The sequence below is a fragment of the Zea mays genome, chromosome 7 (genome assembly GCF_902167145.1).
Source record: "Zea mays cultivar B73 chromosome 7, Zm-B73-REFERENCE-NAM-5.0, whole genome shotgun sequence".
NCBI classification, from domain to species: Eukaryota; Viridiplantae; Streptophyta; class Magnoliopsida; order Poales; family Poaceae; genus Zea; species Zea mays.
In genome coordinates, this window is record NC_050102.1 from 148,412,848 (window position 1) to 148,427,959 (window position 15,112).

Genomic DNA, 15,112 nt, shown 5'->3' on the forward strand with positions numbered 1-15,112 from the left:
CTCGAAGCCGAAGAGAACATCAAGATGGTTCGAGAGAATCTGAAGATAGCGCAATCGAGGCAGCGAAGCTATGCAGACACAAGAAGACGAGAGCTGAGTTTTGAAGTCGGAGACTTTGTCTATCTGAAAGTGTCACCGATCAGAGGAGTCAGAAGATTCGGAGTGAAAGGCAAGCTAGCACCCCGCTACATTGGTCCGTATCAGATTCTTGCAAAGCGAGGAGAAGTGGCCTATCAGCTCAGTTTGCCAGAGAATTTGTCTGCTGTGCATAATGTCTTTCATGTGTCCCAGTTGAAGAAGTGCTTGCGTGTGCCAGAAGAGCAGTTGCCAGTGGAAGGTCTTGAGGTCCAGGAGGACTTGACCTATGTTGAGAAGCCAGCTCAGATCCTTGAGATTGCAGATAGAGTCACCCGAAGGAAGACCATCAGAATGTGCAAAGTCAGATGGAATCACCACTCTGAGGAAGAAGCAACCTGGGAGCGTGAAGATGATCTAGTGGCCAAGTACCCAGAGCTCTTTGCTAGCCAGCCCTGAATCTCGAGGGCGAGATTCTTTTAAGGGGGATAGGTTTGTAACGCCCCGAATTTTGCAGTTGAATTTTTTTTTTCTTTCTTTTCTTTACTCGCCAAAATTCGGGCGTTACCTTTTCTTTTTCTTTTTGCCCTCGCTACACCTTGACCTTTTCCAAAGTTCTAGCGGGATTCGGTTTGGATTTCCCGTGTAAGAAAAACCCTAAATACTTTATGTTGTTTGATGCACCATGCCGAACCTTGCATTTCTTTTGATTGCTTTGAAAGTGCAAATGCATTCATGTAGAAAGATCGGATTTCGAAAATGAGGAGAAGATCTTTTCTTTCTTTTTTTCTCTCTCTCTTTCTCTCTCCTCTTTTTCTCTCTCTCCCGCGCCGTGGGCCGACCCCGGCCGGCCCAGCCGCCCCTGGCGCCCCCCCTTGGGCCCAAAAGGCCCAACCGCCCCCCCCCCACCTCCCCTTTTTCCCCAAATTCTTTCTCCCTCCCTCTCATTTTCTCTCATTTTCTCTCCCTCACCCTAAGCCGCCGCCGCCCCTACCCCCTGCCCTAGCGCCGCCCCTCCCCGTCGCCGATCGGCCGCCCCGCTCGGCCGCCCCGCCCCGCCCCGTCCCCGTCGCCGGTGAGCCCCCTCCCCCTCTCCTCCCTTCCCCATTCCCCCCTCCCCTTTCCCCTTGCCGCTCGACGCCTTGGCCGCCGCCATGGCCGGCTCGGCCCGCCCCGCCCGGCCGCGCCCTGGCCGGCTCGGCCAGCCCCCGGCCGTGCCCCCCGCCGGCGCGCCCCCTGGCCGCCCAGCCGTCCGCCCGCCCGGCCCCTTGGCCGCCTGGCCGCCCTGGCCGGCGCGCCCCCTGGCCGCCTTGGCTGCGCGCTCGTCTGGCCGTTTGGCCGGCTCGGCCGCCTGGCCAGCCCGACCCCCCCGCGCGCTCGCCTGGCCGCCGGTTCAACCGGGCCGGCTCAGCCGCCCCGCCGCCCAGCTCGCCGCCCAGCCGGCCGGTTCAACCGCCCCTAGGGCCGGTTCAACCGCCCCCCCCTTTTTTTATTTCGTTTTATTTTATTTTATTTACTTTCTGTGATCATAGCTATTTTATTTTAAGTAGGCTAATCGTTGTTCATATGCCATTGAAATAGGAAGTTTAATTTAAAATTCCGTTATGCTAATTGATTCATGTAGTTAATTGTTTATCTCGTGCGATGTTGATCAACTTAAAACGATTAGGTTCCCACTAGTGCATATAACAGAATTCTTTTGTTAAGAACCAATTGTAATTGATCGTTAGCGCATAAGATTTAACCCCCTGCGAGACCCTTTCCCGTTTCTTTCTAACCATAACAAATGCGATATCGAATGTCATACTTGATGCATATTCGCTTTATTTGTTTCCTTGTATGGTGTACTGTTCTTTTGTATTAAATATGTGGATGTATGTATGTTTGCAATCGCATAGAGAACGATTCGGTCGAAGAGCCCGAGGAACCCGCAGGAGAAGCCCCTGAGCAGCAGTCGTTTGGTGGAGGCAAGTGTCCTTTGACCTATCTCTGTCCTATTCATTCTTTAATTCACCTCCCGCATTACACATTTATACCTAAGGATTGACTAGCTTTTGTTATCCATGTCCTTGTTTACCTATTTGGGTTGGATTATTACTGTTTAGCTTTATGCTATTGCTCAACTCTAATCAATGAACATGATGAGATTATCTATGATACGCTGTTTTCCCTTCTCTTATTATGATGTTGTACTTGTGGTATTCAAGGGGGCTCGAGCGGTTTCTCGAGTGCCTCTCCGTAAGGACCTGTTCTATGGATGACCGCCCGGGAAAACAGTGCAACCATGAGGGTGGAATGGGGTGCCCTTAGCTGAATAATTAGAGGATCCGGGATGTAGTTCACTTAGCCGTCGTGCCGTCAATGGGGCTCGGTGTATGCGGCTCGCTCTGCCAAGTTTGGGTTCGCCCCTTGGGGAGGAGTGCGGTGCATTTAGGAAACCTAACGGGTGGCTACAGCCCCGGGGAATCTTTGTAAAGGCTACGTAGTGAAACCCTGCCTATTCACCTTGGTAGTGTTTAAGGGTTTGATCGGCCCGAGGCAAGAGGGAATCACGGCTTGTGGGTAAAGTGCACAACCTCTGCAGAGTGTTTGAAAACTGATATATCAGCCGTGCTCGCGGTTATGAGCGGCCAAGGGAGCTCCAGTGATTAGTGGTACTTGATCAGAGACATTGTGGTACAGGTGGTTATGAGATTGATGGTTTTGGTTATGACTATGGTGCTGGTAAGTGGTATTCTTTCCGTTTGGAAAGGGTACATCGGGCTAATAACTTGGGTTAATGCTAAAACTTGGCTTTCTACTAGTAAATAATAATCTGACCAACTAAAAGCAACTGCTTGACTTATCCCCACATAAAGCTAGTCCACTACAGCCAAACAGGATACTTGCTGAGTATGTTGATGTGTACTCACCCTTGCTCTACACACCAAACCCCCCCCAGGTTGTCAGCATTGCAACCACTGCTCGGGCGAAGATGAAGCTGTGGAAGGAGACTTCCAGGAGTTCCAAGATTACGACGAGTTCTAGGCGTGGGTTAGCGGCAACCCCCAGTCGGCTGCCTGTGAAGGCCGCGTTATCTACGTTTCTTTTCCGCACTTTGATTTATTGTAAGAACTATATGGACGTCTCAGACGTATGATGTAATCGACTATTTCCCTTATTAATACTATTTTGAGCACTGTGTGATGATGTCCATATTATGTAACTGCTGTGTACGTGAATAACTGATCCTGGCACGTACATGGTTCGCATTCGGTTTGCCTTCTAAAACCGGGTGTGACACTGTGCTAACGTTTAACCAAGTTTTGTGGCTATAAGTTTTAAAGTGTTACAGGATCACCTATTCACCCCCCCTCTAGGTGCTCTCAATTGGTATCGGAGCCGTTCTCTTCAAGAAAGGGACTAACCGCCCGAAGAGATGGATCCTAAAGGCAAGGGGATGGTGATCAACGACAAGGAAAAGGAGTCCTTCGTCAACGAGCCCAATGATGACAAGCCCACCGACTCAGGCTCGGGCTACAAAAGAAAAGACGGGAGAAAGAAGAAGGCAAGGCGCATCAAGGAAATTGTCTACTACGACAGCGACGAATCTTCCTCCTCCCAAAAGGACGACGACGACTACGATAGACGAAAGACGGTTAACTCAAACTTTTCTTTCGATTATTCGCGCATCCCGCATAGTTCAAATACTCAATTGCTCCCCATTCCACTTGGCAAGCCCCCTCACTTTGATGGAGAGGACTACGGATTTTGGAGCCACAAAATGCGTACTCACCTGTTTTCTCTCCATCCAAGCATTTGGGAGATTGTGGAAAGTGGAATGAAATTTGATAGCTCGGATAGCCCTGTGTTTATTAATGAACAGATTCATAAAAATGCACAAGCTACTACTGTGTTGCTAGCCTCTTTGTGCAGGGACGAGTATCACAAGGTGAGCGGCTTGGACAATGCCAAGCAGATCTGGGACACCCTCAAGATCTCTCATGAGGGAAACGACGTCACCTTGCTCACCAAAATGGAGTTGGTGGAGGGTGAGCTTGGACGGTTCACGATGATAAGGGGCGAGGAGCCGACACAAACATACAACAGGCTCAAGACCCTTATCAACAAAATAAGGAGCTACGGGAGCACGCGATGGACGGACCACGACGTCGTCCGCCTAATGCTAAGGTCATTTACCGTTCTTGATCCTCATTTGGTGAACAATATACGTGAAAATTCCAGGTACACCAAGATGTCGCCCGAAGAAGTTCTTGGGAAATTCGTTAGTGGGCGAATGATGATCAAGGAGGCAAGGTACGTGGACGACGCCTTGAATGGTCCGATCAACGAGCCGCAACCCCTTGCTCTCAAAGCAACACGAAGCAAGGAGACGCTACCTAGCAAGGTGGCACAGATTGAGGCGGCCGGACTTAATGATGAAGAGATGGCTCTCATCATCAAAAGATTCAAGACGGTGCTTAAAGGTCGCAAGGGACAGCCAAGCAAGACCAAAGCCAAGGGGAAGCGCTCATGCTTCAAATGCGGTAAGCTTGGTCATTTTATTGCTAACTGTCCCGACAATGATAGTGATCAGGATCAAGGGAACAAGAGGGAGAAAAAGAAGAACTATAAGAAGGCAAAGGGTGAGGCTCATCTTGGCAAGGAGTGGGATTCGGACTGCTCTTCGTCCGACTCCGACAATGAAGGACTCGCCGCCACTGCCTTCAACAAGTCATCCCTCTTCCCCAACGAGCGACACACTTGCCTCATGGCAAGGGAGAAGAAAGTAAGCACTCATAATACTAGTACTTATGCTTCTTCAAGTGAGGATGAGTCTAGTGATGATGATGAGATAGATTACTCATGCTTATTCAAGGGATTAGATAGAACCAAGGTAGACAAAATTAATGAATTGATTGATGCCTTGAATGATAGGAATATACTTTTAGAAAAGCAAGAGGATTTGTTGTATGAAGAACATGATAAATTTGTAGAAGCTCAGAAATCTCTTGCTCTAGAAATTAAGAGAAATGAAATGCTCTCTAGTGAATTATCTTCTTGTCATGAAACTATTGCCAAGTTAAAGAGTTCTAATGATGATTTAGATGCTAAACTAGAAGTAGCGAGTAAATCTAATTCTTGTGTAGAAATTGTTGAAACTTGTAATAGGTGTAAAGATATTGACATTGATGCTTGTGGTGATCATTTAGTTTCAATTTCCAAATTAAATGATGAATTAGCTAGTCTTAATGCCCAACTTAAGACTAGCAAGAATGAATTTGACAAGCTAAAATTTGCAAGGGATGCCTACACGATTGGTAGACACCCCTCAATTAAGGATGGACTTGGCTACAAAAGGGAAGCCAAGAACTTGACAAGCCATAAGGCTCCCATCTCCGCCAAGGAGAAAGGGAAGGCCCCTATGGCTAGTAGTGTGCAAAAGAACCATGCTTTTATGTATCATGATAGGAGACATACTAGAAATGCAAATAGAAGTTATAATGTTTTTGATTCATATGTCTATGATTCTCATGACATGTCTGCTTCTAGTTCTTTCTATGTGCATGATAGGAATGTTGGTAGGAGAAATGTTGTTCATAATATGCCTAGGAGAAATGTTGTTAATGTTCCTAGGAAAGTCAATGAACCTTCTACAATATATCATGCTTTGAATGCTTCCTTTGCAATTTGTAGAAAACATAGAAAGGTGATTGCTAGGAAGTTAGGGGCAAAATGCAAGGGTGATAAAACTTGCATTTGGATTCCTAAGGAAATTGTGACTAACCTTGTAGGACCCAACAAGAGTTGGGTACCTAAGTCCCAAGCCTAAATTTGCCTTGCAGGTTTATGCATCCGGGGGTTCAAGCTGGATTATCGACAGCGGATGCACAAACCATATGACGGGGGAGAAGAAGATGTTCACCTCCTACGTCAAGAATAAGGATTCCCAAGATTCAATTATATTCGGTGATGGGAATCAAGGCAAGGTAAAAGGGTTAGGTAAAATTGCAATTTCTAATGAGCACTCTATCTCTAATGTGTTTTAGTAGAGTCTCTTGGATATAATTTGTTATCTGTTAGTCAATTATGCAATATGGGATATAACTGTCTATTTACAAATGTAGATGTGTCTGTCTTTAGAAGATGTGATGGTTCACTAGCTTTTAAGGGTATTCTAGACGGCAAGATTTACTTAGTTGATTTTGCAAAAGAAGAGGCCGGTCTAGATGCATGCTTAATGGCTAAGACTTGCATGGGCTGGCTGTGGCATCGCCGCTTAGCACATGTGGGGATGAAGAACCTCCACAAGCTTCTAAAGGGAGAACACGTGATAGGTCTAACCAATGTTCATTTCGAAAAAGATAGACCTTGTGCAGCTTGTCAAGCAGGTAAACAAGTGGGAGGAGCGCATCACAGCAAGAATGTGATGACCACGTCAAGACCTCTGGAGCTGCTGCACATGGACCTCTTCGGACCCGTCGCCTATCTGAGCATAGGAGGAAGTAAGTATGGTCTAGTTATTGTTGATGACTTTTCCCGCTTCACTTGGGTGTTCTTTTTGCAGGATAAGTCTGAAACCCAAGGGACCCTCAAGCGCTTCCTCAGGAGAGCTCAAAATGAGTTTGAACTCAAGGTGAAGAAGATAAGGAGCGACAACGGGTCCGAGTTCAAGAACCTTCAAGTGGAGGAGTTCCTTGAGGAGGAAGGGATCAAGCACGAGTTCTCCGCTCCCTACACACCACAGCAAAATGGTGTGGTAGAGAGGAAGAACAGGACGCTAATCGATATGGCGAGGACGATGCTTGGAGAATTCAAGACCCCCGAATGTTTTTGGTCGGAAGCCGTGAACACGGCTTGCCACGCCATCAACAGGGTCTATCTTCATCGCCTCCTCAAGAAGACTTCGTATGAGCTACTAACCGGTAACAAACCCAATGTATCTTACTTTCGTGTATTTGGAAGCAGGTGCTACATTCTAGTGAAGAAGGGTAGAAATTCTAAATTTGCTCCCAAAGCTGTAGAAGGGTTTTTGTTAGGTTATGACTCAAATACAAAGGCGTATAGAGTCTTCAACAAATCATCGGGTTTGGTTGAAGTCTCTAGCGACGTTGTATTTGATGAGACTAATGGCTCTCCAAGAGAGCAAGTTGTTGATTGTGATGATGTAGATGAAGAAGATGTTCCAACGGCCGCTATACGAACCATGGCGATTGGAGAAGTGCGGCCACAGGAACAAGATGTACGAGATCAACCTTCTTCCTCAACAACGGTGCTTCCCCCACCTCAAGACGATGAACAGGTTCATCAAAAGGAGGCGTGTGATCAAGGGGGAGCACAAGATGATCACGTGATGGAGGAAGAAGCGCAACCGGCACCTCCAACCCAAGTTCGAGCGATGATTCAAAGGGATCATCCCGTCGACCAAATTTTGGGTGACATTAGCAAGGGAGTAACTACTCGATCTCGATTAGTTAATTTTTGTGAGCATTACTCCTTTGTCTCTTCTATTGAGCCTTTCAGGGTAGAGGAGGCCTTGCTAGATCCAGACTGGGTGTTGGCCATGCAAGAGGAGCTCAACAACTTCAAGAGGAATAAAGTTTGGACATTGGTGCCTCGTTTTAAGCAAAATGTTGTGGGAACCAAGTGGGTGTTCCGCAACAAACAGGACGAGCACGGGGTGGTGACAAGGAACAAGGCTCGACTTGTGGCAAAAGGTTATGCCCAAGTCGCAGGTTTGGACTTTGAGGAGACGTTTGCTCCTGTGGCTAGGCTAGAATCAATTCGTATCTTGCTAGCATATGCCGCTCACCATTCTTTCAGGTTGTTCCAAATGGATGTGAAGAGCGCTTTCCTCAACGGGCCAATCAAGGAAGAGGTGTACGTAGAGCAACCCCTGGCTTCGAGGATGAACGGTACCCCGACCACGTGTGTAAGCTCTCTAAGGCGCTCTATGGACTTAAGCAAGCCCCAAGAGCATGGTATGAATGCCTTAGAGACTTTTTAATTGCTAATGCTTTCAAGGTTGGGAAAGCCGATCCAACTCTTTTCACTAAGACTTGTGACGGTGATCTTTTTGTGTGCCAAATTTATGTCGATGACATAATATTTGGTTCTACTAACCAAAAGTCTTGTGAAGAGTTCAGCAGGGTAATGACGCAGAAATTCGAGATGTCGATGATGGGCGAGTTGAACTACTTCCTTGGGTTCCAAGTGAAGCAACTCAAGGACGACACTTTCATCTCCCAAACGAAGTACACGCAAGATCTGCTAAAGCGGTTTGGGATGAAGGACGCCAAGCCCGCAAAGACACCGATGGGAACCGACGGACACACCGACCTCAACAAAGGAGGTAAGTCCGTTGATCAAAAAGCATACCGGTCCATGATAGGTTCTTTGCTTTATTTATGTGCTAGTAGACCGGATATTATGCTTAGCGTATGCATGTGTGCTAGATTTCAATCCGATCCTAAGGAGTGTCACTTAGTGGCGGTGAAGCGAATTCTTAGATATTTGGTTGCTACGCCCTGCTTCGGGCTCTGGTATCCAAAGGGGTCTACCTTTGACTTGGTTGGATACTCAGATTCCGACTATGCTGGATGTAAGGTCGATAGGAAGAGTACATCGGGGACGTGCCAATTCTTAGGAAGGTCCCTGGTGTCATGGAACTCTAAGAAACAAACTTCCGTTGCCCTATCCACCGCTGAGGCCGAGTACGTTGCCGCAGGACAGTGTTGCGCGCAACTGCTTTGGATGAGGCAAACCCTCCGGGACTTTGGCTACAATCTGAGCAAAGTCCCACTCCTATGTGATAATGAGAGTGCTATCCGCATGGCGGAAAATCCTGTTGAGCACAGCCGCACAAAGCACATAGACATCCGGCATCACTTTTTGAGAGACCACCAGCAAAAGGGAGATATCGAAGTGTTTCATGTTAGCACCGAGAACCAGCTAGCCGATATCTTCACTAAGCCTCTAGATGAGAAGACCTTTTGCAGGTTGCGTAGTGAGCTAAATGTCTTAGATTCGCGGAACCTGGATTGATTTATAGCATACATGTGTTTATGCCTTTGATCATGTTCCTCTTTGCATTTTGTTGTTTAGTATGGTGCTCAAGTTGTACAAACACTCCCTGGACCTCACAAGTCCATTGCAAAGTGATGCACAGTTTAAGGGGGAGATGTGTTACAACTTGACCCTTTGAGACTAACCATATGCTTGAGTTTGATTGTTTTAGTCTCAAAGAAGGTTTGAAAGGGAAAGGTGGACTTGAACCGTGAAAGACTTCCACTGCACTCCGATGAGAGGGTAACTTATTCCAAGTTCATCTTTAAACTCTTATTGCCTATTTGCTCTTAATTGAAGATTTTGGTGAGGCAATGGGGTTAAAGGGCCAAGATTGATCCCGTTTTGGTGCTTGATGCCAAAGGGGGAGAAAATAAAGGCAAAAGCAATAAATGGATCAGCTACCACTTGAGAAACTTTGAAAACAGTAGGATAGAGCTTTTGGTTTGTCAAAACTCTTGCATTGTCTCTTTTGTCAAAAGTTGGCCTCTTGTGGGGAGAAGTGTTGATTATGGGAAAAAGGGGGAGTTTTTGGAATCTTGAATCGATTTTCTTTGGAAAACCTCTCTTTATGTCTCTACAAGTGGATTTGACTTAGAGATAGGATTTTTAGGTTGATTTGCAAAAACAAACCAAGTGGTGGCAAAGGATGATCCATATATGCCAAATTGAATCAAAATAAATTTGAGTTTTTATTTGAAGTGATATTGCACTTGTTCTAGTTGCTTTATGTTGTGTTGGCATAAATCACCAAAAAGGGGGAGATTGAAAGGGAAATGTGCCCTTGGGCCATTTCTAAGTATTTTGGTGATTGAGTGCCAACACAAGTGCTTAAATGTGAATTTATGCTCATGGATGGACAAAGTGCAAATCAAAAGTAAAGGTATGTTTCTAAACCTTAGTACATTGGTTTTGTGTACTAATATACTTGTCTAAGTGTTAGAAACAGAAAGAAGAAGAAAAGAAAAAGAGGTGAAAAAGGCTTGGCTGTGTACAGCCAAGACTCAGCTCAGTCTGGCACACCGGACAGTCCGGTGGTGCACCGGACAGTGTCCGGTGGTGCACCGGACAGTGTCCGGTGCGCCAGGCTGACTCGGCGTGAAGTGGCCGCTCTCGGGAATTTGCCGACGGCGTACGGCTAAAATTCACCGGACTGTCCGGTGAGCCAACGGTCAGCCGGGCCAACGGTCGGCCGCGCGATCTGCGTGGGACACGTGGCCGAGCCAACGGTCGGAAGGGGGCACCGGACTGTCCGGTGTGCACCGGACATGTCCGGTGCGCCAACGGCTCCCACATCTGCAACGGTCGGCTGCGCCATTTTAGGAAGGAGATCGGGCACCGGACAGTGTCCGGTGTGCACCGGACTGTCCGGTGCACCCGACGACAGAAGGCAAGATTGGCCTTCCAGATTTGTGCTTAACGGCTCCTAGCTGCCTTGGGGCTATAAAAGGGACCCCTAGGCGCATGGAGGAGTACACCAAGCAACCTTAGAGCATTCTTGATCATCCACACTCAGTCTTTGCGCATTCGTTTGTCATTCTCTGTGATTCGAGCTCCGTTCTAGTGAGAACTTTGAGATAGTCTTTTGAGCTCGATTCTTGGCCGCGTGTGTGCGCATTTTGCTGTGGATTTGTGTGTGTTGCTTCCCTTCCTTACTCCGTGATTCTTTGTGAACATCAAAAGTGTAAGGGCGAGAGGCTCCAAGTTGTGGAGATTCCTCGCGAACGGGATAAGAAAAGAAAAGCATAACACTGTGGTATTCAAGTTGATCATTGGATCACTTGAGAGGAGTTGAGTGCAACTCTCGTCCGTTGGGACGCCACAACGTGGAGTAGGCAAGTTTTGTACTTGGCCGAACCACGGGATAAACCACTGTGTCCTCTCTGTGTTGAACTCTTTGTGGTTATCGTATTGTGCAAGATCTTCTTTCTAGCCACTTGGCATTAACTGTGCTAACGTTTAACCAAGTTTTGTGGCTATAAGTTTTAAAGTGTTACAGGATCACCTATTCACCCCCCTCTAGGTGCTCTCAGAAGCAAAGGCGAAATTCCTGGCCGACTTCAAGGTGGACGGGAACAACAAAGTCGTTCGGCAATGGGCGACAGATCTGGCTTCGTTCCGACCTACTACGATTACCCCCAATGTAAGTAGCACCAATGAACTCCAATCTCTTAAAGCTTACATAGACGAATAGCGAGAGCAGATGCAACGTATCGTAGGGGATATACAAAAAGATCATAAAAGGCTAGCACGTGCATTTAATAAGTCTACTATTGCAAATCTTCCTTCGCACGAGGTTGAACTGAGGGAATACACACGTAATTCGTCGGCTACAGGTTGTCACGACCAGTCACAACCCCTTTATGGGATGCCGATAGACATGTACCTTGGGCAACAACAGCCTCCCACGCACATCGACGATAAATTTGTCGATCTGCGCATGTCCGGACCGTCCGCACGTGAGCGTGTACCGTCCGAGCCAGCGGCGGCCGATTCCATTTTTAGAAGCGAATTACCGAGGCCTGCACCCAAGCCGCCACAAACCGTGCAAACCCTAGATAACCCATTCGGACCGTCCGCATATGACGCAAGATAGTCCGAATATAATGTCGAACGGTCCGGCCACATAGTCGGACAATTCGCGCACGGAGCCGGACGGTCCGCGTATTTAACCGGATGGTCCGACACAAAGCTTTTTGAGAAGGATGGATATACAACTCTGTATCCGTCCCAGCTAGACTCCCCATATCACCATACGACACACCAGCACCATAATATAATCTACCAAACATGTGAGAGTGAGTACTTTTCGGCCCCCAGAAGGCCAGAAAGGAATGGCCAGTCCTATGAGCCTCATAGGGCATGTATTAACGCGCCGCAAAACCCAAACCAATGGGGAGGAAAACAACACACCAACATCCAAACAAACTCACCCATATTGGACCAAAGAGTCGGTGGTCTTCCACCGGCTGCCATCGATATAGTGAGAGGGAAATAGCTGGGGCGTTCCGAGATAAGCTCGGAGTTAGTATAGTCCCCGGGGGGCAGTCATATCGGAGACCTTATGATAGCCAGTTTGACTGTCTCCCATACCCACAGGGGACCAGAATACCCGAATTCGCAAAGTTTTCGGGTGACCAAGGAAAGAGCACGCGTGAGCACATAGACCAGTTCTTAGCACAGTTAGGAGAATTGGCCGACACCGAAGCATTATGTGCATGTTTATTTTCATTATCTTTAACAAGGACTGCATTCACATGGTATGCCACGCTCCCTCCTAATTCCATTTTGTCATGGGGAGACTTAGAACAAAAATTTTATGAACATTTCTTCTCTGGCGATTACGAGCTATATTTAGTAGACTTAGTGGCCCTACGACAAGAAAAGGATGAATCAGTTAGTGATTATATTCGGAGATTCTGGGATACGAGAAACTGATGCTTTCAAGTTCATTTAACAGATAAACATCTGGCAGGGATAGCCTTTGATGGATTGCGCTATTATTTAAAAGAGAAATTAGAAGGCATCCAGTTCTTTACGCTAGCACAATTACATCAGAAAGCTTCGGCTTGTGAAAGCCGAAGCAAAGAACTAGTCAAAACGGTTCATCATAATGTCCATATAGTAGAACACAATCAAAGTAGTTCGGACTGTGAACCAAAGGAAATTTACACTGCCAAAATAGTTTGGCCTGAGCAGGCCAAATCTTCGGCTTGCTCCTCCTTGCAGCCAGTTCAAAAGAAACGACAGGAGGAGATTAAGTTTACATTTAATGTTGGCAAATGTGATAAGATATTCGATGAATTACTAAAAAATGGTAACATTAAAATTGATTATATCGTTCCACCTGCCGACGAACTAAAGCGTCGCGCATACTGCAAGTGGCACAACTCATTTTCCCATGCCACTAATGATTGTAATATGTTCCGGCGGCAAATCCAATCGGCCATTAATGAGGGACGATTGAAATTCCAGGAGGACACGGAGCCCTTTCCAATGAATATGATCGACTTCAAGGGCAAAAGGGTCCTAATTCGGCCTAGCACAGCCGATATGGGTAAAGACAAAGAAGTCATCATCGGCAACTCATGGGAGGCTGATGGAAACAACAAAATCTCTTACAGGAAAGTGGTGGCCGAGAAGACTCCTGATGGAGGAGAGATGCTGAAAGTGACCATCACAAACTCCGGCACTGGGGGGCAAGCGCAGACAAGGGGATATGCGCGAGAACCCATACTACGCATCGCGGACGGTCCAGTGCCCAGGCGCGGACGGTCTGTAACATCACCGAACGGTCTAGAGCGTTCCAGCAGACGGTCCGACAACGCCGAAGAGCCGCGGCGACCACGTACCTTCAAACCACGACGACCAGAAATAGGTACGTGGAAAACTAACACGTTCAAGGCAACTGGTCAGTTGGTAAAATCCAGCCCGACTTTTGATCAATTATTGTCTAAATATGTGAAAAAGAAGGCTGGAACACGACCTGCAAGGAGAAGATCTGGTCGACTACGAAGCTACGCTAGAACACCTAGAAAATTAGGAAAGCAAGGTGACGAGTTGGTCAGGACCAGTATGGCGCTCGGCGGTATTGGGACTAGCAGTTCGATCAAAGCTAAAGGGGTCACGTCTATTGAGTCAACCATCGGGACTAAGACCACTGCGTATCATCTTAGTACATGATGCCTAAGAAAACTGATGTGATCACATTGAGTTAGTTGCTTTTGGTTCGCTCAGCTCCACCAAAAGGCAGGGGGCATATGTTTGGAACCAAAATGAGCGGCGGACAGTCCGGCCCTGAGGCCGGACGGTCCGCGGTTCAGACGGTCCGCGCCTGTGGACCGGACGGTCCACGCAAGCGCAAAACAGATTTGGGTTCCGAGTTTCTTGCTATGTTTGTTAGTGAGAATCTCGGGATAAGCTCGAAAATTAGTTTGTAAAGGGTCCAGCCCCCCTCCTCTATAAATAGAGAGGTATACGGCCGATTTGTAATCATCGATCGAATCAATACCACTTCTATTTCGCATTTATTTCCAGTACAATTAGGAGTAGTTCTAGTCTAGTTCTAGTTTAGCCTCTTGATCCCCAAATTCTCCGCTTCTCTTCGACTCTACATCGATTAGAGGAGTCTAGGTCGGCCGACCCGAGCCTAGACAACTCTTAGGATCTCTCCTCCCCGACGGGGTCCCTCCCGGGAGCGAGATCCAGGCGCCGCCAGCGATCTTTCGCCGCCCCTGCGTACGCGCGGATCGTCCGGCCCCAGGGCGCGGACCGTCCGGCCGTCAGGCAGGAAACCCTAGCCCCTGCGCCAGGTCGCGGACTGTCCGGCCTCTGGCCGCGGACCGTCCGTGCCTGACCAGAGAGCACCGCCACGGTTCTTGTTGAATGTTTGGCGCTCCAAAAAGACGTCAACAAATGGTTTGCATGAACGAGTATTTTAGATATATTTGGTGCTTAGAGAACCACATCCTAGTATTTAGGTTGTACATGGTTTCAAGAAGATTAGAAACTGTTTCTAGGTGGAAAAACGATCTCGATGTTTCCTTCAGCAATGCAATGCAAGAAACATCTCGCGTATGCACGTTGTTAGCCACAGGGCCTGCCCACACTAAGGACCCGACACTCCGGCAGGGGTGGGAGCGGATCTATTTTTCGTTGCGGCTTAGTTTGATTACTCTAGTAATGAGAAAAATTGGACTGGATTGAGATGTATTATAGAAGTTTTTGATCTACTAGGAATTTAAACACTCTCCAATCCCTTCAAACCACCTCAATATTAAAGTATCCAAACTAAGCCTGCGGGTATGTGAGTTCAATCAAGGATCTGAAACAGGGCAGGATGGAACGGATTTTGGTCCCTATCCGTGAGATCTGAAATGATGTACCTAACACTCCTTCTGTATTGATAAATTATAATTTATGGTGCATTATTGATGAGTAAACATTGAAGATATATTATATCTATTGTTATATGAATATTAGATAATTTTTA